The sequence below is a fragment of the Triticum dicoccoides genome, chromosome 3B (assembly GCF_002162155.2).
Source record: "Triticum dicoccoides isolate Atlit2015 ecotype Zavitan chromosome 3B, WEW_v2.0, whole genome shotgun sequence".
Lineage (NCBI taxonomy): Eukaryota > Viridiplantae > Streptophyta > Magnoliopsida > Poales > Poaceae > Triticum > Triticum dicoccoides.
The window spans coordinates 22784413-22810227 of NC_041385.1; the positions used below are offsets into that span (position 1 = coordinate 22784413).

General features: G+C 46.4%; 1 pseudogene; it reads right to left on the reverse strand.

Annotated features, from left to right (window-relative positions):
* Nucleotides 1-2701: 2701 nt before the first annotated feature.
* Nucleotides 2702-23293, reverse strand: LOC119274444 (annotated as a pseudogene).
* Between the last annotated feature and the right edge of the window lie 2522 nt (nt 23294-25815).

Sequence of the window (25815 nt, forward strand, 5' to 3'; positions counted from 1 at the left end):
TTTTTCACTCATGGTTTGATCGGAAAATTAACTGATTACCCTGGTAAACATGGGAGAAAACTATCTGGAAATGAGTTCTGCACATGTAGATCGCCTAGACTTACAAAAATACGTAAAATGTATACAGCTGATTTGCATTTTGTTACAGTCTTAACTTAAAGCTTCTACATCTAATGTTGCAATTTCTTTGCTTAGTTTTACAGACAAAATATTTCAGAACATTTCTGGTTTAGTCTTGTTATATCTTAAGCCAGAGATTAATAATCTCAATAAGTTGTATCATCCTTCCACTTGCTTTTTTAACAAGAAAACTTTTCCATGAAAATATTCATTCTATGACAAACATTTTATCCTTTGAATTTAGTGAGAGGAACACAAACCTACAATGAAGCCTTGGTCTAAAATATTCTATAACTCTTTATAGTTTTTATTAGATCCGTTAAGATGTTGCATCTGTTTAGTGAATATTATGCTGTTTCATTTAAAAATCCCAAAAAAATTAATAAGAGCAGATCAGTAAGAATAATTCCACAATTATTCAATTGCTTGCTAAAATTATGACTTAGATATAGTTCTTTATGAAAGAAGAATCCTTTTATCTTCTGTCATAATGGTACAATATATTCATCCCGAATTTCTTTGGACCATTTCAAATATTTTAGTCTTTATGTTTTATCAAGTAGATAATATTTACTCGTAACATTGATGAATTATAAATATTCACCGTGCCCTGTTATATCCATCGGAATTCATACATCTCAACATATTCAGCCAATTCAAAACTTTTACACCTCACCTCTATGAAGATCAATTATCCGATATAACAAAGCAGTGCCACACACAAATGGTTTTATCAGTCTTTTCAAAATGTTTAGCTTTAATGTTATAGATCACAAAATTCAAGATTCATCATGAATAAACCATCACACAATAGAGGTTTAATCAAAAATATATTATCATAATAATCCGGACAACTATTGTTTAAAACTTATAAGAATATCCATCGCATAATCCATAGTATTACATAACTCTGAAGCAAAATAACTACTATTCCAGTTCTAAGATAAATCTCGAAAATAAACTAAAGACATGATTTAGACGGTCTTCGATTGAGGAACCCTCCTTCATCTTGCATTCAATCAAGGCCTTGGTTAATTCAAAACATTCAATTTTTGTCTGCTTCTTGTACAAAATTTCAGTGATCCAATTATAAATTGAGTAGTAGATCGTTCAAAACGCTTCTATAGTTCAGGATCCAAGCAAGTTAACATGAGGCTCTGGATTGAATCATGGTCATCACTAAGGGAAATATAAGCAGCAACTTCTTCTGGTTGCATCCTTTCCAGGAGCGTCACCCAGGGGCTGATCCAGCACATACTCCTTCTTATCACTCCTGAAAACAAATCTCAGGTTCCGGGTCCAATCCGCATAGTTTCCCCCATTAGCAGCCAACTTTTCTTTCTCTAACATAGGGGCTAAGTTGAATATATTGCGAGTCATTGATCTACAATGACAGACACAAGATTCATGTACACATTTATTCATAACTAATGTTGCACTAGTGTTTAAATAAATTTAATATAACGTGCATTCCCACTCAAATCAATATCTATCATAATTGATAGTAAGTGATTCACGATCCAAATCTAGTTCTCAACCATTAATGTGGACGTCACTGATGAAGAGAATTTTGACTGGTGGGCAAACTTTTTCCGATCATATCTCCATATAAATCTTGTTCATCTTGATGGAAATATACTGTAGAGGCAATAATGAAGTTGTTATTACTATATTTCCTTATTCATGATAAAGGTTTATTATTCATGCTAGAATTGTATTGATCGAAAACTTAGATACATGTGTGGATACATAAACAAATACCGTGTCCCTAGTGAGCCTCTACTAGACTAGTTCGTTGATCAAAGATGGTTAAGGTTTCCTAACCATAGACATATGTTGTCAGTTGATAACGGGATCACATCATTACGAGAATAATGTGATGGACAAGACCCATCCGTTAGCTTAGCATATGATCGTTCAGTTTATTGCTATCGCTTTCTTAAATGTTAAATACATGTTCCTTCGACTATGAGATCATGCAACTCCCGGATACCCGAGGAATACCATGTGTGCTATCAAACGTCACAACATAACTGGGTAATCATAAAGATGCTCTACAGGTATCTCCGAAGGTGTCCCACCTTATCAAATAAAACAAAACTAGTATAAATATATATTTTTATCCTAAAAAATAACACAATGAACCGTGATCTAACCGATGAAAACCTAAACCGATGGCTTCACCGGTTCGGTCACTGGTCTGGGTTTTTAAACTATAGGTTTGGGGCTTTGTTCCAAATTGATACTTTGTATCCTACAATGACATTTATGAGTTTTTTTCTAATTGATGATAGGTGAAATGAGAATGCACATGTGATGCATCATGGCGACAACTTTTCACAGAGATCATCACGTATGTTTTGTGGAATGTAAAAAGCAAAGATTCTTTTTAAGAATCCTAGGACAACATCCTGGATGTTGCCTTCATGATAAAATAGGACATCACTCATAAGCGGTTGGTAATAGACTTTGCAATGTAAAGTTATAGGTCTCCTCCTTTCTTTTCCTTTCTGTAATGTAAATAGCTTAAATCTAGCCGTTATGGTAAAATAAACGAGGTGCAAATATGTAGTCAGTGATTTCACCAACATTGTTTGTGGGAAAATCCCACCTTCCCTCCATGAACGTCATACACCACCTCTGTCCTCTCCTGCAGCAGGGTGCCGATGACTGCAGTGATCCGTGGTGGTAAGTCTGATGCCGCAGCAAATGCGAGGCACCCAAGGAGAAGATATCTCCCCGGTGCCCGAAATACATCATTTGCTCCATGCCGGGACAATATATGCCCATCCTTCGAACCATAGTGTGATGGACGGCATACTCATTCTCGTTAGACCAGTGAAGTTGTACCAGTTGTCGAGGTCACCCACCGACGGCGCCACGCGGTACTCCGTCATCTGCGACTTGAACTGCTCACGGAGAATCGCATAGGTCTCCGGCTTCAGGTAGGTGAATGTGGTGTCGAGCAAGAACATCGCATTGCCGCCGTGCGCCGCATACGAGATCTTGACATCCACCCCGCTGACGTCTAGTTTGGTGAGCCGGACAACATACGTGTTCTGGAGTAGAGCATTGGTCCGTAAGGGGGTGTATAGACAACGAAGTGGCGGGAGCGTTCTGGCCAGGGTGCGCCAATGGAGAGGAGTCCCTGGGCGACAACAGTAGAGGGTAGGCAGTAGGAGAAGGCCACCGTGTCCGGAGATGAAGGAGCTCGAGATGCTAATAAGTGGTCGTCCCGACTGAGATCGAGAATGCCGGATAAGCTCTCGGATGTTTTGCTGCCCATCTCCAAGCATATGGCCCTGATGTTTTCCTGTGTCGCTTGCGAGAGCGTGAGTGTGTCCATCACGGCGGTGGCATTGAAAACCATGGAGCCATTCTTGGTCTCGATGACCATGCAGCTAGGTCCGGTGCAGGACTTCAATGGGCACTCCGGCGAGCCGCATGGGACTTGGAGAATGGAGGAAGACTGAGAAGGGTGGAACACCTTGTGGTTGGCGTCATTGTCACACATCTTGCACTGGATAAACGTGGCTCCCAATGTGGTATCGAATGACAGGACGAGCTTCTGCGCCGGAGTACCACAGCCGACAGCGACATGGAACTTGGAAGCGCCCAGGAGAGTCGGGAAGGGAATGCCAGCGATGGCAATCATCACACCGGAGTTAAGCATTCGTAAGTGTGGACGACCTAGCCTGCCACTGCGTCGGAGAAAGCCACGAAGAGCGAGTGTAGGCGTGTTGAGGGGAGAGCATGGGCTTAGTCGATGAAGTACGGCCAACTTTCTTGCTATTCCTCCGTCATCTCCTAGAGAAATATACATATGTTAGTTGACATGTTTCATTTTAGATTAAAGACCTTAAAAAGGCCAGATGTATAAATAATGTCCCAAGCTGCCATGGTCTGCACCACAAATCAATGAAAAATAGCAAGACTAAGTTAACCAAGGAAGTCAACTTGTTTGAAAAAGAACTTTTTTCAAACTCTAAAGTTATCGTGCCAAGATTATTGAGGTTGCGTTGTATTGTATCAAAATTGCCACACGATAACTTTTGTACCAATGCCCGAGAACTTCGTAGAATATTAGGTGGCAACTTTGAAGGAGAAAAGTTGTTGAAACAAAGTTGATCAGCGAGCTAGACATGTCGTAAAATTGAGTAGCAGTTTGAGAGAAAATTCCATTTGAAGAATATTACGCATTCTCTTGTTCTTACCGGAAGAAATAACTGAACTATCTGGTCTTGCTATTCCACTGCCGCCGCCTAAAATAGACAAGTTAGTCAACACACGGGGAACACAGGAATATTGCAACTCCAACTGTCTAGGCATAAACAAATGTAACTATATATTATGCATAAAAACGAAGCAATACATGCAAACTTTCCTTTCATATGTAATACTACATACTAGTATGGAGTACTAAATCTGGCTAAAGACCTCATGGGATTGACGCAGTCAAGGTATTCACCAAAGAGAGAAATGACTGAGCAGGAGGTCGGCCGTGGTGGACGGTGTCTGCCGGATGAACGGAGAACGAAATGCTTGCCACTACGGATGTAGCCGGTGTACTGGGAGGAGCTGCCGAGAAGAGGAGCGAGAAGGCGAAGAAGCAGAATCATCAGGCAAATAAGGAAGAACATTTTTTGGGCCAAATAAGGAAGCAAATTTTAAGAAAAGGGTCAGATAAGAAATTCTCTCTATATACCAATATAAAAAAATGTACCAATATAAAAAGACATAAAGGGCAGCTCCAACTCATCTCTGCCATCAAACCAGGTCAATCCAACGACCTAGATTGCTCCAATGGTGAGTGCTTGACGAGTTTAGCATGAAACTAATATAATAAAAAATATGATGCTAATCACATAATTATTATAGCAATTTTCATGATGTCTACGAAAAATGTACATTTTATGTGAAAAATGTTTATTGCCACCAAAAAATATTCATAGGTATTCGAAAAATATTGAATATGTATTAAAACTATATTCAAAACTAGTATTTATGAAAAAATGTCCATCATGTATTCAAAAAATATTCACCGTGTATTAAAAAAATGTTTCGCATGTACACAAAAAATGTACATTGTGCCCTGAAAAAAACCTTGTGTTGAACAAAGAAATAACCAATGAAAAGCTGACAAAGAAACAAAGAAAACTAATGAGAACAAATAACGAAACCAAAAAACCCAAAAAAACCATGGAAAAAGAAAGAAATAACGAAAACCGAGAAAGAAACAAAGAAAAAATAAAGATAACCTATAACAGCGAAAACCGAGAAAATAAGCTAAGAAAACTAAAAGAAATTGTAAAAAGAAAGAAAAACGGTGAAAACGAGAAAAGAAACGAACAAAACCGGTGAAAAAGTAAAGAAAAATAAATAAAGAAAACCATACAGAAACAAAGAAAACCGAAATAAAAAAAGAATAAAAAAGAAAAAGGAAAGAAAACCACCAAAAACGGGACCGAAAACCAGGACAACGACCTTCCTGAGCGAGCGAGGAGAAGAAACGGGTGAACCACTAAATGGGTCGTCCAGAAACGAAGCGTGCGGGAGTTTCTTCAGGTGAGCAAAGCGTAAGCGAGATATAGCTCTCGCCAATAGCAACACAGACACAGATCGATAGGTTGCACTGATATTTCAGCTTTTAATCATGTAATGGATAACTTAGATGAGACATAGCTAATTCTCAGATGATAGTTATGAACTACATACGGACTAAAAAAGTGAAGAAACACAATAAAATTGATACATAACCCACAAAAAAAATACACACTAATACATGTTTATATACATCCAATTCAGAAAAAAAACAGAATATCTTATATTTGTAAACGGATGAAGTATCATATAACATATTACATTTGAGCACACGCAATTCATTACATGGACGCCTACATGCCAAAGCAATAGGAAATGACACGCTGATACACATAGATCCCAGCAATAGATTAATGGCCCCGACAGTGAGATCACTGGTGCTCGAGAGCCAGAAATCAGAATCTGACATCGACGGCAACAATGTAGGTTTGTATTAGCCTTGCCTCACAGCCACAGTAACTCCCATGAATGGAGTTTAATCGTGGATTTGTTCACTCCAATTGACCTGAAATATAAATATATACCCTGCAAATAAGTTAATGACATATAGAGTTGTGTGGGTTTAGTACACAATGCAAACAAATAGAAGAACTGAAGGGTTGTGATAGAGAGTAAAGATGATTAGTACTCAGCGTATAAGATTTGTGTCAAGTCAAACTTTGTAAAGTTTGACGAGATTTATATTAAAAAAATATTAACTTCTACAATATCAAATACATATCACACCAAACTACATCCAATAATGAATCTAACGATATTGATTTGGTATTATGAATGTTGATACTTTTTTCTATAAGTTTGCTCAAACCAGAGATACTTTGATTTCAAATAAAACTTGTATGCAGAATAAAAAGGTACGGAGGGAGCATGCAACAGTAGAAATCATGTAAGTGAAACAAAGTAGTACCATGAAGCATGGAAGGTTTTCCATCCGTACCGTGTTTACATGCGCTGAATGCGAATGTCAGGAATCGCTGGATATTTCTCCCTGAGCGCGGCCTCGAGACTGTCCAGGCCCCCGGTTTGAAGCCGTGGAGGAGAATAGGCTTGCAAAACAATATATGTAGTGGGAGTAAAGTCCTTCTGCTTGTAAATATCCAGCTTGAATGACATGAGGCTTCCCAGATGCCCGATGCTACCAAATAAATCAGCACAGCCGTGTACCCGCTCTGCTTCTTCGCTGCACTCCACGGTGAGGCTCTCAAGCTTGTGCATGGCCCCTGCCTCGAACACGAGGCAAATCCCTTCACACCTGAACACAAAATCCTCGAGGTTTGGGAAAGATGCGGCGCAGATGACGACGCCTTCCTTGGGAACATTCTTCTTCACATGCAGTGTAAGGTGCACCAGGGAGGTTAGCCTGGCAAGAACCTTGGCACCATCTTCTGGCAGCGAAACAACCTGAATTTTCAAGCTTCTGAGGTTGTCGAGTTGGCTGATCCAGTCTTCGTGGACAGTGGAGAAGGGGAGCCCCAGCACATGTAGTCTTCGAAGATGGGGTGAAGGTGGAGACCAGCAAGTCAGGACATCAATAATTTTGACGGATCCAGCCATACGGATGGTTAGGGACTCGAGGCGTTTGAGCCTGCTCAGGGAAGGAACAAGATCAGCACAATCGCCTTCCCGGACACCTTTTTCTACAAGTATCTTCAGGTCCCTCAGATCTCCCAGTTCACCGAGCCCTTTGATGTTCTCCACATCTTGGAGATCTATGCTGAGTTCGCCCAGAGTGCGGAGGGCACTCATCCTGCTGACCTCACCAGGCATCTTCACAGTGCATGGAACAATCAGATGCCACAGCATCGATGGTAACTTGCTGACATTGAGCTCTAGGTGTAAAGATTGTAAAAACTCCTCTCTGTCTTGGCCAACTCTTTTTTCACCTACTATCTCCAATGTCTTCAAATGTTGTAATTTTTGCATTTCTTTCTGCACTTTCTTAAAGACAGCACCTCTGATCCTCAGATACCTCAGTCGGGTAAAACTGCCAATGAAAGACAGACACTGCTCATTTTTGGAATCATAAACACCAAGGTCAAGATGCAGGACTCGCAGGAGTTGAAACCTAGACAGAGAGGGCATCCATTGAGCAGACCCCCAAAAGTTAAATGATCTGGCCTGCGTGAGAGCCATGCTTCCCAGCAATTCCTTGTGTTCCGATTTTCGAACTTGTAGGGATAACCGACGAACCTGCAAACACCCTTTCATGTATTGCAGATCATTAGCTGTAGGGGCTCCCTTAATTATATTGATGAAATTTTCTTCCGTGGACTTCCATATGATAAAGTCAAGCATCACATCATGCACCCGACAAGATAACACATGCCCACAGTCATCAAATGCTGCTATTTGGATCATGTTTGTATTGATCAGCTCATTAAAGAAATCTTCTGCAGTCTCCTCTTGACCATAACCATGCCTTTCAGGAACCAAACCCTCGGCTATCCATCTCTTCACTAAATCATCCTTCATTATTTCAGAATTTTCTGGGAATATACCGAGATAAAGCATACATGTCCGAAGGTCCAGAGGTAAATTAATGTACCCAAGATTAAGCACATGTCTCAGCCATTCCAAAGCATGGTTTCCTTCCAATTGGAAACCTAAATAATTTTGTATCTTCTCCCAGAATTCCTTTGAGTTTACCTCTCTATGACTAGCCAAAATGCTAGCTACACTTACTATAACTAACGGAACTCCTTTGCATTTATTTAGAATTTCATTAGAAACATTCTTTAGTTTCTCCGGACAAGCATCTTCAGAGGGGAAAATCCTTCTATGAAATAACCTCCTTGAGTCAAGAACATCAAGTGGTTTCATCTTGTAGACATGGCCGATGAAACAAGAACAACATGCTTGAGCTAGGTCTTCAATACGTGTAGTTGTTATAACTCTACTAGCAAGGTTATTCTCCACAAAGGCACATTTAATAGTATTCCATGCTCCTATTGTCCATATATCATCAATGACAATAAGGTATCTGCCAAATAAAGTAAAATAGTGTAAGTTTTCATACTCAACAATACAGTAGGATCCTATCCTCATCAGTGTTACAGTAAACGAGGCATGCCTGGGCCTGGCCCATTCCTGGGTCCGCCACTGATGACGGAGTTATGTAATCTTATTACCATCTCGTTGTGCTATCGTTTTATAATTTTGTATGACATGTTTGGATGAACCAGCTATGCAATAACATATGGTTGTGTGCATCACTCGATGCAGAGGCCGGGGTCCATCCTACTTTTTGGGAAAAAAATATCTAGGGACATGTGGGACTAACATACTTGTATAGAGATTGACACATGAGGCGAGCCTTTGAGCAATGCTGGATTCTTAGGAATAAACCAATTGATATTTTTCAGTCTATTTAGAACTCCCATATGGCAATAGAAATGCCATGGATGAATGGAACTACACTGTCAACTTTAAGGAGAAAGGTGGGAGGAGCAGAAATGTGGCTATATAGTGAATATAGAAAGGAAAAGTGGAAGTAGATTGAAAGATGGACGAAGTTGACAAGCTGGCTGAATTAGGTGACATGTCTGGTCGGGATAGGAACTTATTATAGTTTGAACTTTATTCCATTTCTAGTTGAAAGTAACGAAGTTTTCTGTCTGAGGGCTGCTGACTCTACTTCTTCCATGTATGATGAGTTTTTTCACTTGTCAACTTGGATTTTCGGCTCTGAAATATCTTGATAGCCCATTGATAGAGTTAAATAATAAGCTTTTGGAAGGTGTAGATGCCAGGCATGAAAAATGAATATCGAAAAAAAGAAGTATGCAGACGTACGTGTCATTGTATCTTAAAGTTGTATAAATGATAATCAAATCGATAAATGATGGAGATTTAAAGAAGTTACATTCCTTTGGTCATCTGTAATAGCTGAATTTAATTAGTTGTGTAAGCTAAGCATACCTCTTGCTAGCGAGACGTGCCTTCAGTAAGCTGATGAGTCGGGGCACACTATTCATTGATGAATGCAAGCCCCCAGTTTGTGAGAGTATATCCAACAAGATGTCGATCATGCTTGGATTTTGCGACACCGATACGAAGGCTGTGCGGTCAAACTGACCTTTGATCTTACCTTGGACCTGGCTGGCGAGAGTTGTCTTGCCAATACCTCCAAATCATGTGATGGCTATAACTTTGAGTGCCCGGTGATTGCCATCTTCCTCCTCTCCCAGCAACAGGTCGACCAGCTTCTCCTTGGGGCCTGAGGGAGTCCTGAATTAGAGGGTGTCCGGATAGCCGGACTACCATCATCAGCCGAACTATCATCGGCCGGACTATCATCATCGACCGGACTCCAAGACTATGAAGATACAAGATTGAAGACTTCGTCCCGTGTTTGAATGGGACTTTCCTTGCGTGGAAGACAAGCTTGGCGATACGGATACATAGATCTCCTACCATTGTAACCGACTCTATGTAACCCTAGCCCTCTCCGGTGTCTATATAAACCGGATGGCTCTAGTCCGTAGGACACAACAACAACCATTACAATCATACCATAGGCTAGCTTCTAGGATTTAGCCTCCTTGATCTCGTGGTAGATCCACTCTTGTAAACAATCACAATATCAATATCAATCAAGCAGGACGTAGGGTTTACCTCCATCAAGAGGGCCCGAACCTGGGTAAAACATCGTGTCCCTTGTCTCCTGTTACCATCCGCCTAGACGCACAGTTCGGGACCCCCTACCCGAGATCCGCCGGTTTTGACACCGACATTGGTGCTTTCATTGAGAGTTCCTCTGTGTCGTCACCGATAGGCTTGATGGCCTCCTCAATCGACAACGACGCAGTCCTGGGTGAGACTTTTCTCCCCGGACAGATCTTCGTATTCGGCGGCTTCGCACTGCGGGTCAATTCACTTGGCCATCTGGAGCAGATCGAAAGCTACGCCCCTGGCCGTCAGGTCAGGTTTGGAAGCCTAAACTTCACGGCCGATATCCGCGGGGACTTGATCTTCGATGGATCTGAGCCACAGCCGAGCGTGCCGCGCTGCCACGACGGGCACGACCTAACTCTGCCACCGGACAGCACCTTGGAGGCCGCACACGAATCCGCTCCGACCCATAGTCCGGAGCCGATCGCACGGATCGAGGACGGATGGTTGGACACCACCTCGGGAGCTGCAACTTCTACGGCGATGGAGCCGAACACTTACCTTGTCCCGCATAAAGCCCATGACTCCGAGGTGCCGGACCCCCTGCCGGACTCCGAACCTCCTACGCCTCTGCCAGTCGAATTCGATTGGGCGCCGATCATGGAATTCACCGCTGCGGACACCTTTCAGCACTCATCCTTCGGTGATATCTTAAATTCGCCGAAGCATCTCTCGCTATCCGGAGAGCCCTGGCCGAACTATGGCCAGGATGGTCGGGACGCGGACAATGAAGAAATTCAGAGCCCACCCACCACCCACTTCGTAGCCACCGTCGACGATCTAACCGACGTGCTAAACTATGACTCCGAAGACATCAACGGTATGGACGACGATGCCGGAGACGATCAAGAACCAGCGCCTACAGGGCACTGGAAGGCCACCTCGTCACATGACATATATATGGTGGACACCCCAAAGGAAAGCGATAACGAGGAACAACGGGATGCGGCAGAGGATAATCCCGCCAATAAACAACCAAAACGGCGACGTAGACGCCTCCCTAAGTCCCTCCTCGATCAAAGCAGCATTTCTAGCGACCCAACGATAGAGCAGGGCAAACCAGCGGACGACGAATATACAACCAAGCAACCATCCGAACAGGACGAACCGGATAATCAACCCCTTCACGGAGCAATCAACAGTCCGAACACACCACCGGAGCATAAGAACCTTCACAAAAGACTCGTCGCCACTGCAAGAAGTTTGAAAAAGGAAAAACGGAAGCTCAAAACAGCGGAAGACATACTCAGAATGAAGTGGAGCAAAGTACTCAAGACCGCAGAAAAATATGGCAATGGCCATCAAACAAAGAGCTACCCGAAGTGCAAGCTGCTGCCAGAATTTGACGAGGAAGCCATAGAGCCCTCACAGTCAAAAAATAAAGAGGCCGCCTGGCCGTATAGACGGCCAGATGACAGGCCAAAAGCGACAAGCGGCGCCGCACACAAGCCGACTTATGATCCTGGGAAAACGGACGGCCCAACTAGGTCCATCTACGGGCCAAAAAAGAGGGCCCCAGGAAGTAACACAACACGACAAGTGTTCGAAGACAGCGGCACACCCAAATACAGGGGCGCCGCACACCCGCTATGCTTTACCGATGAGGTGCTGGATCATGAATTTCCACCAGGGTTCAAACCCATAAATATAGAGGCATATGACGGCACAACAGACCCCGGAGTCTGGATAGAAGATTACATACTACACATACACATGGCCAGAGGAGATGATCTCCACGCCATAAAATACCTACCCCTCAAGCTCAAAGGGCCAGCTCGGCATTGGCTCAAAAGCCTCCCAGAAAACACTGTTGGAAGTTGGGAAGAGCTTGAGGACGCGTTTAGAGCAAATTTTTAAGGGACTTATGTCCGCCCTCCGGATACAGACGATCTGAGTCACATAACCCAACAGCCCGGAGAATCAGCGCGCAAATTCTGGAACAGGTTCCTTACCAAAAAGAACCAAATAGTCGACTGTCCGGACGCGGAAGCCTTAGCAGCTTTTAAACACAACGTCCGAGACGAATGGCTCGCCAGACACCTCGGCCAAGAGAAGACAAGAACAATGGCCGCGCTAACAAGCCTCATGACGCGCTTTTGCGCAGGAGAAGACAGCTGGCTAGCAAGATGCGGCACCAGCGACCCGAGTACATTCGAGATCAGAGATGGAAACGGAAAATCACGGCGCAGGAAAGATCAGCGCCGGAATAAAGAAAAAAGCCCAAAGGGCACGGCGGTCAACGCCGGAGTCAAAAGCTCACGGACAAACAATAAAACATTGCCTCTTAAGGACAATAGCGACGAGCTATCAAATTTAAACAAAATTTTAGATCGGATATGTCAAATCCACAGTACCTCCGGAAGGCCTGCAAACCATACCAACCGAAATTGTTGGGTTTTTAAACAGTCCGGCAGACTCAACGCCGGACACAAGGGGCTCGATGCGCCAAGCGAGGACGATGACGAACCCCACCAGCAGAGCACCGGAAGTCAAAAGACTTTCCCACAAGAAGTCAAAACAGTAAACTCACTTCATGTGATAGTACGGAAAACCAACACGGCACTCGCTAAGACAAGTGTCGCACGGTCCACCCCAGCGGAACACCGAGATTGGATGTCAAAACCAATCACTTTCGACCATCTGGATTAGTCCAGAAGTATCCGGAACGCAGGATAGACTGCCCTGATATTGGATCCCATAATAGACGGACTGCAATTCACGCAGGTTTTGATGGACGGCGGCAGTGACTTAAACCTGCTATATCCGGACACAATCCGCGAGTTGGGATAGACCCTACTACAATTCGGCATAGCCGCACTTCCTTCAAAGGAGTGGCGCCAGGCCCTTACGCCAGGTGCACAGGCTCATTATTACTAGAAGTTGTGTTCGGGTCACCTGACAACTTCCGACGAGAAAAGCTAAGATTTTATGTCGCCCCATTTAAAAGTAGCTATCAAGCATCACTGGGATGGGAAGCTTTCGTCCGCTTCAATGCAATACCACATTACGCGTCTCTTATGCTTAAAATGCCCGGTCCACGTGGCATCATTTCATTAAAAGGTCGCCCGAGACCCCGGACACGGCTGGACGAGTCCGGAATAAATAAGCTAGGGGCTACCTAGCTGCACATCCCTTCACAAGGGTTTGTACATATAAGCCATAATGAGCTAGCATAGGCTCAGCTTTATTAATCTATATTTCAATTTTTTATGCACTTTCTCGCACGATTTCTTTTCAAACTAAGTTCCTCTCTTTTTACAGATGAACAGCGTGCACACCCGTCCAGGATACGGCACAACGGAGACACAGGCGCAGACGTGCAGTAGGGACCCGTTGCAAGGACTCTTTTCAGACTAAGACCCTACGTAAACCTTTCTTACTGTCTCTTGTTGCTATAATCCCCTGGTTTCTCATTATAACCAGAGTGGAGACTGGCATTTTGGCATAGGCCGCGCCAGAAGAACTTGCCCGTACCTGGATACAAGGGGCTTAGGGCATTGTTTTGCCCGCTATTGTAAAGACCAAACACCTTCGGGAGTGTTCGGCGTCTCGAGTTAGGCCTTATATGCATCAGCTCCGAATCATGTCTTTGGTCAAATGTTGGGTTTGCCCGGCTCCTGTGTTTTGCTGCCTTACGTTCCGTATCATCGGCTAACGCGGCACTAGGAGAACTACTGCGATTGTGCCCCAGTTCGGCTGGGCGAGCACCTCAGTAGAGAAAGCCGAAAACTGACTGTCATGATACAGCGAGAGACTGCTCAACCACTCAATCGACCATGGGAATGTTTAGAATTCCTTCGCTTTGACGAAGGGCCGTTTCCCGGTCAGGCACATACGCGCCCCACGTTCGGAGAGCGCGGTGCCCTCAGGGGCTATGTCGTAGCCCCACCCTCGAACTCCATGGCTAAGTGAAAGTGATAAAGCATTATAGTCCGGTTGCCTCGTTTGCTACGCTACCACCTCCTTTACAGGACCGAGACGTCGAGTTAAGTGTCAAAACGCGCTATTTTTTGCGAACACCCCCGCACCTTGTGCGTGGAGGCTGAAGCCGATGACTGCCATCTTTCAGGTTATACACACGTATACATGAATGGCCGCATAGGAGATATTCTATTACTTGAACGCACAAGTATAAAAGGCGCTTACATCATAAATATTGTTTTACATCATAAAAACGTTCATTCGAACGTAACATTTTTTGAGCACTGCGACTCTATTACACGAGCACCACGCAGCACTTCGCCAAAATAGTGCTCGGCGGGTAACCGGCTATCGTCCGAACCCGGGGTCACAACAGCGGTGGCATCCATCTCTGTCCAATGTGTCTTCACACGGGCGAGTGCATCCGCGCACCCTCTATGCAGGCCGACCGCTTCATTGCCTTCATATGCGGCACCGCCCCAAGAAATTGCTGCAATAAGCCAAAGTAACTCTTCGGCTCGGGCCTATCCGGCCAGACATGGGTCACTATATCCGTCATACCAAGCCCGGACAACCTATTTAGCTCAGCCCACTCGGCCAAACGGTCGGTCAGCGGAAGTGAACACTCCGGACTATGGAATTGAGACCAAAACAGCTCTTCCGTCTTGTGATCCTTCTGGCTTCGAAAATGCACAACGGCATCCGCCGCACTCGCTGCTAAGTCCATATAAGGGTCCTCTGGACCCCACAGTTGGCCTAGCTGATCATACTTTGGATCCGTAAACCTTCGGCGCAGCAGAAAAGGCTTGCCAGCTACAATATCTTCGGCCTGGCGCAGTTCTTCCTTTATAGCCCGCATTGCAGAGCGGGCATCCTTGGCTTCGGCGGTAGCCTTCCCCAGGTCTTCTTGCCCCGCTAGGCGCTCCTTCCCAAGAGCCTCATTACGGTCGGTAGCATCTTTTAACTTCACGGCCATTTCGGCCATCTCTTCCCTGCTCCGGCAGTGTGCGGCCCTTTCGGCCGCTAACTCCTCGCCGCCCTCGAGGCCGCCGCATTACTCCTTCTGGCCTGCTCCTTGGCTTGAGCAAGTTCGGTCCGCAGGCTCTCCACAGCAGCGGCACTATCTGCATTTCACACACATGTTGTAAGGAGCTGGCTTCGGCTCCCTTACCAGGTGACCGCACAGAAACACTTACCTTGCGACTCATCAAGTCGCATGTTGACCAGCGTGATGTCCGCATCCGCAACAGTGAGTTGCCGCTTTAGTTCAGCAACTCCATCAGTCCGGCTGGCCCCCGGACGACCCGCCACCTGCATCGGCACGGCGGAAATTTAAACCTGCGATTTTGATCCTCGGCACGCTGTCGATTTCGACAACCTACCGAGTCTCATGGGCTACTATCTATACAGGGCGCATTCTATATGCAAAACTGTTAAAAGGTGTGTCATTTTTACGTACCTCAAACCCCGCCAGCAAACTCCCGACGGCATTATGCAACCCGCCTTCGGCGGACGAAATCCTTTCAATCACCATGCTCATCAATACATGGTGATCTTCTGAGATAAACACCTTCTCAAGCAGATCCTTCAGCCGTACACTAGTTGGCGCCGAACTATCCGGCTTTGCCAAACCCGGGGGCTCCCTCTGTGATGACACTTCAGGCTCGTTCGCCCTATCCGACGGCGCCCCGGACGGAGGCGTCTCGCTCTCCATCATTTCCGGATGAAGGTCCCCCGAAGACGAGCTCATTTGCGAAGGACGGAGATCCGAACTACAAGGTAAAAACTTTAGTTATCCTCAGAAGCACAAATAGGGATGTCCCTTATTATGAAACTCCTTTCTTTCTACTTACGGCTCGTTGGAGGGCTGATTCTTTAAGGGAGATTGTGCGGCCGGGGCCTCCCCGGACGCAGGACCCTCTGGCGAAGATTTCTTCCCCCGTTTAGGGGCTTTTGCCCCCGGGTCCTCGGAGGCAGTCCTCTTCTCCCCTTGGAGGGAGGGATTCTCGATCCCCCCTCTTTCAAGAGCCTCCTTAGGCGAGGCAGTAGCTTTCCTGCTTTCCCCTTCGTCTTCCTCTGGAGGCGCAACCTCAAGCATCCGGACCAGCACGGAATCCGGCGCGGTCTCGGGGAGGGGGGCCGGACACCATATCAATTTTGCTTCCGCTATCCACTCCTGCGTAGAAGGAAGTTGGTCATAAGGCGAATCATCGAAAGGAAAACAAACGGTATGTCCGGACTTGGAACTACTTACTTGAGTATCCGGGCGATTGCAGCTTAGGCCAGCATCCTCGGTCAATTCCGGACGCGCCTCTAGAATAATTTGTACATCTCCAGGGGTGTCATGCCCATGAAGTGTTGAAGAATCCGTGGGCCCTCCGGATTGAACTCCCACAGCCGGAGAGGGCGGCGTTTGCAGGGCGGGAGACGCCTAATCAACATAACCTGCATTACCACCACCATATCAACCTCCCTCGATTGGAGATCTCGAATCCGGCCCTGCAGTAGGGGCACGTCCTTTGACGGCCCCCAGTTGAGCCCTTGGGTGACCCACGACATCAACCGTCATGGAGGTCCTGGGTGGAATAAGGGCGGCGGCTTTTGTGTGCGGCCCCTCGGAACGGTAATATAAAACCACTCTTGCTGCCACGGGCCGAGCTCCTCTTAGAAGGAGCCAGCGGGCCACGGGGCATCGGCCCTCCTACTTATGGCCGCCCCGCCGCACTCCGCTTGACGCCCCCCCGATCATCTTCGGTGCCACATTGAAGGTCTTCAGCCACATGCCGAAGTGAGGGGTGACGCGGAGGAAGGCTTCGCAGACGACAATAAATGCGGAAATATGGAGGATGGACTCCGGAGCCAAATCGTGGAATTCCAACCCATAGTAAAACATGAGCCCTTTCACAAAAGGATCCATCGGGAAGCCTAAACCTCGACGGAGGTGGGATACAAAAACGACGTACTCGCCGGGCTCGGGGATGGGGATGGCCTGCCCTTCGGCAGGCAACCTGTGCGAAATCTCATAAGCCAGGTACTTGGCCTCCCGCAGCTTTAGCACGTCCTCCTCCATGATGGAGGAGGGCATCCACCGGCCCTGGAGGTCGGAACCGGACATCGTTGAAGGTCCGAAGCGCTCGAATCTGGAGCTCTAGGTGCTGGAACTTGGAGCGGGGAGAGGATTCGATGGAGGATTGAAGAAAAGAAACGAGCCTTGGTCCCGTTATAAAGAGGGAGAATACCGAGAGCCGTCTCCGTAACCGTTTGGAACTCGCCTTCGATAGAGGGGGCGTGGCGACGGGCGCGGTTGGGTTACCCACGTCCGTATTGATGAGAATCCCGGATTAAGGGGGAACACGATCTCTCCTTCGACAAGACGTGCCAAGGAAACCGCTTCGCTAAATGCGTTGAGGTGGTAGAGTAAAAAACGATTCAAGTAATGGCTTGATAGTGGTGTGATGTCATGCCGCAAAAAAGTCAGCAGATTGAACTTGTGTATATATTATTCTCTCTACGGTGGAATGTGGAATTTATTTTGCAGAGCCGGACATTATCTTGGTGTTCACCATCTTCTATCATTCGGAGGAGGAACCCGCCTTGCAATGTCAAGCAATATACGCGCCGGACTTATCGTCATTGAAGCCTGGTTCAGGGGCTACTGAGGGAGTCCTGGATTAGGGGGTGTCCGGATAGCCGGACTACCATCATCAGACGAACTATCATCGGCCGGACTATCATCATCAACCGGACTCCAAGACTATGAAGATACAAGATTGAAGACTTCGTCCCGTGTCCGGATGGGACTTTCCTTGGCGTGGAAAACAAGCTTGGCGATACGGATACGTAGATCTCCTACCATTGTAACCGACTCTATGTAACCCTAGCCCTCTCCGGTGTCTATATAAACCGGATGGCTCTAGTCCGTAGGACACAACAACAACCATTACAATCATACCATAGGCTAGCTTCTAGGGTTTAGCCTCCTGCTTGATCTCGTGGTAGATCCACTCTTGTAAACATCCACAATATCAATATCAATCAAGCAAGACGTAGGATTTTACCTCCATCAAGAAGGCCCGAACCTGGGTAAAACATCGTGTCCCTTGTCTCCTGTTACCATCCGCCTAGACGCACAGTTCGGGACCCCCCACCCGAGATCCGCCGGTTTTGACACCGACAGGGCCGTCTATGCCGACAAGGCTGACTGCCTCCATATGGAGTGCATATAGCCGAGGATCAATGGCCACAGGGCTCTGACAAGAAGAACCAACCCGGTCACCAAGCTTGTATCTGTTGTGGCGCTTGTTCACTTCCACCACCCGAGACTTCAGTTCTTCGATCCACCGGGCAGTCTTGTACCGCGCCTTGAGCTTCATGAGCCCATTCAAGAGCCCGGCCCTGGCGCCGCCACTGCCAAGGTCGTCCGTAAAGGTGTCGACGCAGTCCTCCATTTCATAGGACAGCTCGCGCACCTGGTCGCGCCACACCCTGTCTTGCACGTCCAGCTCGCCGCCGTCCGCCTCGGCCAGCTTCACGAGCAGAGCGCTCATGCTGCTCATCTCGTCGCTCAAGGAGGCGATCTCCTTCCTCACGCCCTTGGACAGCTTGTACTTCTTCTCCAGCAGGGCGCCGAGCTTGGGCAGGAGCGTCCGCATCGCTCCTGTTACGGCGCTCGCCACCACGGCCTCCATCGGTTGCAGGATCGTCTTCCCCGCGCAACCAAATGCGATGCAAGTGACACTGACTGTATATGAAGTGTGTGTGAGGTTTCAGCGGGAAGATGAGCCAAGTGAGTGGCATGCGCACCGAGGCTGGTCAAGAGGACGTCATCGCATGCAGCAGTATAAGGTCTCATCCACCGGGAAGCTTCGTGTGTGGCTCAGAAATATCCCGTGTAGCTTTTCAAGAAATGTCTAGGCATGGCATCAGAAACTTTGTGCGTGTGGCTCAGAAACATTAGGCGTAGCTTTTGAAGAAATGTGTCGGCATGGCATCAGAAACTTTTTGTGTGGCTCTACCACAAACATCCACCATGCGGGCCATCGCATTAACAAAGATAATTTCTTACCGAATATTGGTGGATATGTGTCCAACATCACCCGCAAAAAAAGGGATATGTTTCCAATAGATGGACGAGTTTGTTACAAGTCGACATAGAAAAGTTGTAGTGTGTTTTTTTTTTTGCGGGAAGAAAAGTTGTAGGTTTGCAATAGGCATATATAAGGTCTGTGTGTAGATCACTATTATTTTTTTGTGAGTAGGCCATAGGTCTATATTAATGATAACAATTAACAAGTGATACAGAGATGATAGAAAATTACAACCGGCACCTTGGGGAGCCGACCAACTACAAACACCGCCGCGAGCTGAAGGCATGCCGCCATTGCCACCCCATCGATGGAGCCGGCTGACCTTGTGTTTGTGAGAATGTGAAGTCTTCAAAGCTTTAGCCCGTCTGACTCGCCGCGCCTGAAAAGCACCAGACATCAACAAAGATGCCTCCTCCCCAAGAAAAGCTTAGGGTTCCTCTGTCTCCTGCTGGTCCGCCTCGTCTCCGGTGGCCTTAGGGTCATGGAGGCGCGGTGGATCCCGGCCCTTGCCGGCGGGAGGGCTCTATTTCTAGATGTTTTTTCAAGTTTTGTTAGGGTTTATGTAATGCTTAGGAAGACGAGATGGCGGCAGCTCCCTGAAGATAGAATAAGGTTATCTCCGCCTAGCTCCCATCCCAGTGGTGTGTCTAGCATCGTCGGTGGGTGTGTAGAGGTGTGTCTCCGACGGATCTGCCCTTGGTGGATTTGCTCGAATCTGGTTGTAGTTCGTCTATGTTTGTGTTTCTTCAGGTTGGATCCTTCCGATCTACAGTACTCTTCATCGGCGGCGGTTGTTGTTCTGTTGCGTTGGTTCTATGGGGCCTTAACACGACGACTTCCCAACTGTCTACTACAACAAGTTTTGCCCGGCCCCAGTGAGGGAGGGGTGATGACGGCGATGAACCTTCGGCTCGCTTCAGTATTTGTAGTCGTTACTAGGTGGTCCATGTACCTGGATGTAATTTTTATTATTTGTAGCATTCATTATATTGCCATGATTGAAGATGAATAGATTGGAAAAAAAATCGCAAAAAAAGAAAACTTGTTGCCTCCCTAGCCGACAAACACCAAAGGGGAGGCACATGCCTGGCCCCATTCCTGTACAGGGATCCAAAGGACTTCTTGCCGGCGCCGGCGCCTGCGCGGAAGCGGTGAAGCAGTCTCGAAACAGAATCACATAGCTTGACCGTCGCAGCCTCGCTGATCAAGCCCGGGAACGAGTCCAACAGTGTTGCCGCAGAGGGTAACGCCGGGAGGAGGTTTGAGCTTGAGGACCAACAATGAGAACACCACCGCTACCTCCACCAGAATGACGACATCACGCCCCCAACCAACCACAAGGATTACTATGGTTAGTTAGGGTTGGACATTTGACATCTTAGTCCACCAATTACTACTATAAAAAATGTTGGAGTACTCTGACCTCCATGCCATCTGTTGCGCCCGAGACTCCCACTGATGGCTCCCTAGCGTGCACTCGTCCGTCTAATCTCCGTGGCCGCCCCACACCCGGTTGGTATTCCTCATAGCAACTCCAACGCAGTAACCCAAACGGACGCGAACTTTGTCCGCTTTCCATCCGTTTGGGTCGGCCTACAGGCCAATTTGTTCCTTTTAATTTGGGTTGGCCTGTGCATGCAACGCGGTGCAAGTCATTTGTGTATGTGTCATGTCTGGAATTTCAACAAACACCTAGCACGCCATCGAAGACCTCCCCAACTCTAGCTTTGCCGCACCGCAGCCGCAGCCGGCACGCTCCCGACGCTTTTGCGGCACAGAGGAGGAGGGGTGCGAGGAGCAGGAGGAGGAGGAGCGGTGGGTGGGGAGCCGCCGAGCCAGCTACGCCGTTCACTTGCGCCGGTCCATCCCGCAGCGACGCCCTCCTACGGGTCGCGGAGCTCTCGTGGGACCACCATGTGCTCGCAGCCAGTTCGCCACGCTGCAGGTCGCCGCGCCTCATGCACGCTGCAGATCGCCGCGGCATCCACGCCAGCTCGCCGCACTCGCTGTGGCCGTCAGCTCACCGCGGTGCGAGCGCTGCAGGGCGAGGAGCTCGTACGGTACAAGCCCGCCCGCACCTCCTCTCAGGGCAGTTCCTCTCGTTCGGGTGCTCCAACGTGAAGTTCGCATCGGCGGTGGCGTACCACCGCATGGCGCGGAGGGTGGTCGTCTCCAACCTCCTCTCGGTGCGCCATGTGGCCACCTACGGCAGCGTCCGGGGCAAGGAGCTTCGCCGCCTCCTGGCGCACCTCACATCGCCTTTGGCCGCCGGTTCCCACACGGCATGGACGACAAGCCCGTGTGACGCGGGGTGAGCATGGTGAGCACGAGGAGTGCGGTGCGAGCGCGGCCACGACGAGCGGGCCAGTCTGTCAACGCCTGGAGCTTAAGCGTTGTGGCGTCCATGGCCTACTCTGAACCAGGCACGGGAGCGGGCACAGCCGGGCGGGCGACCAGGAGCAGCTGAGCGAGCGCGGGTAGGAGCGCTGGCCGGGCGCGGCTCGGGGTCCGGTGGCGCTCCGGCTCCAGCAGTTGCGATGGCCGGGAGCAGGGGAGGCGAGGCCGGCTGCCAGTGTGGGTGTACGGGGGCTCATGGGCTGGCAGAGAAAAAGAAGGAGAGAGGGATGAGAGGTGGTGAGTCTGTGCCAAGTGGGTCAACCTTGCATCTAGTGGACAAGGAGGACACACAGAGCGTCCGCTTTGTGTCCCCCTCGGACCCAAATACAACCCAAATTTGAGACTAAAATTGATCCGTGCGGACACAAAGCGGACAGAAAATAGAAATGGGTCAGCGTGTTGAGCAATGTTTTTTGTCCGCGTGGATCCAAATGGACATGCGCGGACGAAATGGGTCCGTGCATTGGAGTTGCTCTCATGGATCCATAAAGCATGGGTCGTGGGCATAACCGGGGCCACCTCTACGAGGGGCTTTTGCGTCAGGCCAGCATGCACCGCTTCACATGCTCGTCTGCGCGCGACTTGTGAAGTAGGGTCGGTCTCTTAGGGTCTTCGCCCCCTGCCGCGCTGCTTCGATCGGGCGAGACCACCAGGCACGTGCGTGTGCCTGGCTCACGATGGTGCACACTGGCGGAGCCAGGAATGAAGCAAGCGTCGGGCCAATTTTTTTGCGGGATAATAGCAAGACTAAGTTAACCAAGGAAGTCAAGTTGTTTGAAAAAGAACCTTTTTCCGAACTCTGAAGTTATCCTCCCAAGATTATTGAAGGTGCAGTTGTGATGATATCAAAGTTGCCATGTAATAACTTTTGTAACCAGACAACTTCGGCAAATATTAGGTGGCAACTTTGAAGGAGAAAAAGAGGTTGTTGAAACAAAGTTGATCATGGAGCTAGACATGTCATAAAATGGAGTAGCAGTTTGAGAGAAAAATCCATTTGAACAACTAATGTTATACAAAAAAAGAAATAAATGAACTATCTGGTCTTGCTATTCCACCACCGCCACTTAAAATATAGACAAATTAGTCATCACACGGGAACATACGAATATTATAACTGTCTAGGCATAAACAAATGTAACTATATACTATGCATAAAAACAAAGCAATAGATGCAAACTTTCCTTTCATATGTAATACTAGTATGCAGTACTAAATCTGGGTAAAGACCACATGGGATTGACACAGTCAAGGTATTCACAAAATAGAGAAATGGCTGAGCAGGACGTCGGCCGTGGTGGACGGTGTCTGCCGGATGAACGGAGAACGAAATGCTTGCCACTACGGATGTAGCCGGTGTGCTGGGAGGAGCTGCCGAGACGAGGAGCAAGAAGGAGAAGCAGCAGAATCATCAGGCAAAAGTGCACAGAAGGAATTGCTGATGAAGCCATTGCTTCTATATGCAAGTTGTATCTCAGCTAGTACACAATACGTTGTAGAGGGCGTACTGCCATATATACTTTGTAGAGTGTTGTCGTGAGCTGATGGCATCTTCTTATCCTTGTGCTGTTGTGCATGTCATCTCCCTTGTTTACATGTTTTTCCTCTTTCAGCCGAAAGCTACAAACAGAATAGTTGTTCAGAAAGAAACAAAACTTGTGCATATGAAAAAGTCGCATGATTGGGATTAACGCCCGCCTGCACCGAAGTTGCAAGGGAATTGCCGGAAGAAATAGAGGCATTAGAAACTCCTCTGTTTTTTTATAGCAAAATAATGATCAAGTCCTTCGTGGCAGTGTGGGAATCTCGTGTGGGAGGTTTTGGTTTTCCTTAGCCAGGGATCTGAATTTGTCGATAGATTGGCAGAAAAATAAAACAAATGGATAAAATGAACTTTGATTTGTCGTGTCTAGCACGACCTTTTGCATGTTGATGTTTCTCCAAATTTTTGGTGACAAAATCTGCATAAGATCAGACTGGCGCGCACAAGCTGGACCATCTCATACATTTTGATGAAACCGTTGAGTCCCCCACCCTAATAGGTGAGAACTTATGATCATCGAACAAATTTTAGCTGGAAGGCATACACTTTACACGACAGGCTGTCGAACCGCCAATTTATCGCTGTGTTATCGTGAATGAATTCATAAGAATAAAAGAACATGAGAAATAATGGGGATTGAACTTAACAACACTATCACCGCGAAGATACGCCAAAGCGTCAGAAGACAAACTGATCGACCTAGCCAATGATATGTAGAATCAGGACACCGTATAATCCCTGGTGTCAACTGCACTACCCATGACGGTCACACCACATGGGGATATACCAATGAGACTGTTAAACTTGATGTTTGTTCGTGCTAGATTTTAGTACATTGTGTTGACATTTAGTGAAGATCTACCTGATTTGTACTTCCAGGCATATTTTGTGGCTGTAAACAGTGGTAAGATCTTGTTTCAACAATATTTTCTTCTTCTTCCGAAAACTATTTATTGTTGTCATTAGATAGTTTTTGCTTTTGCAATGGAATGAGCTGCGTACCATCTTCTTTCTAGGTTCTAGCTACAAGTTTCAAGTTAGATGATGCATTGGTGTTAGTCCTTTCCGAAGTTCCTAAAATCCTTCTTGTCAGAAGATCAGGTTAGGGTGAACAACTTCACTCATGGGTATTTAATTACTATTCTGTACTTTATCACTAGGAAAAAAATTATGTCTGAAGGAAGCTTAGAATTTCATGATGACATCAGATTACTCCCCGGCTCATGGTTAAACTAGAGATGATACCCCGCGCATTGCAGCAGGAATTGGAAGCAATTATTTCTATGAGATTTGGCAGTGTGAAACTTTAGTGTTGATATTAGCAATGTGAGAATTGAAACTAATGTACATGTCACGTATTATATTTGATTATTATATAGTTTTATAACATTTATTTAATATAAGTGACATGCATGATGCATGTTAGGTGGGTCTTTGCATACATGGTGGCATGGTGAGTTGGCATAGTTGCATGGTGAGAGAATTAAACTTAGTGGGACATACACAGTGACATGATGAGTTGGCATAGTTGCATCTCAAGATAATTGAGTTAGTGAGGATGAACTATTTAGGTATATAGGATAAAATACTTCTTCCATTTGAAATTAAATGTTGTTCTTGATTTGTCCTAAGTCAAAACTATTTAAGTTGTACTAAGAATGTACAAAAATACCCTAACATCCACAACATCATACACTATAGAGTATGATTTTTTAATGATAAATCTATTGTAAGTTGCACAATATTCCCTGATAAACCATCAAACTGATAGATTGCTTTGCATTTCCATTTTTAATTCTAGAATGTATAAATTTGCTACTAAAGCTTCCATCATCTAAAAAAGACTATGTAATTTCCATTTCAGATGACTATGGTATACAAGTATATCCAGAGAACTAGTACAAATTAACAAAACTATATTTAATTTATTCATGTAGGCATAAGTCCATGGACACTTCACAACTACGGCACTTCCGAGTGTACCTTTATTACATCGATACACATTTTAACGCAAGTAAAACAAGATACAAATTCTTTTAGTAAACAGTTATATGACATGCATAGGTATATCCGAAGGTTTGAGCACCGGTGCTTGAGGATGAAACAAATCTTCTCTCCATGAACTTCATCAACCATCTTAGTTACCCCCTGCCCAAAGTTGAACTCATTCCCATATGTATATTAATAAGAAAATATTTCAAGCTTCATGAGGGGTATTAAAGTACACTATGACATATTTTCCTTGAAAAAACACTTACCAACAGGGATGGATGATCCAGGCAGAGGTCTTGCTATTCCACCACCGTCTCCTAAATATATATATAAGTACGTCAATGTGTGGGTTACAACTGATTAATCATACATGTTCTTATATAGTTTTTTATATAAAAATAATCAATACAATGCCACATATATGGGCAATTATGCATAGGGATAGATACTATAGGAATAAATTTTGGTAGTAACAATACAAGG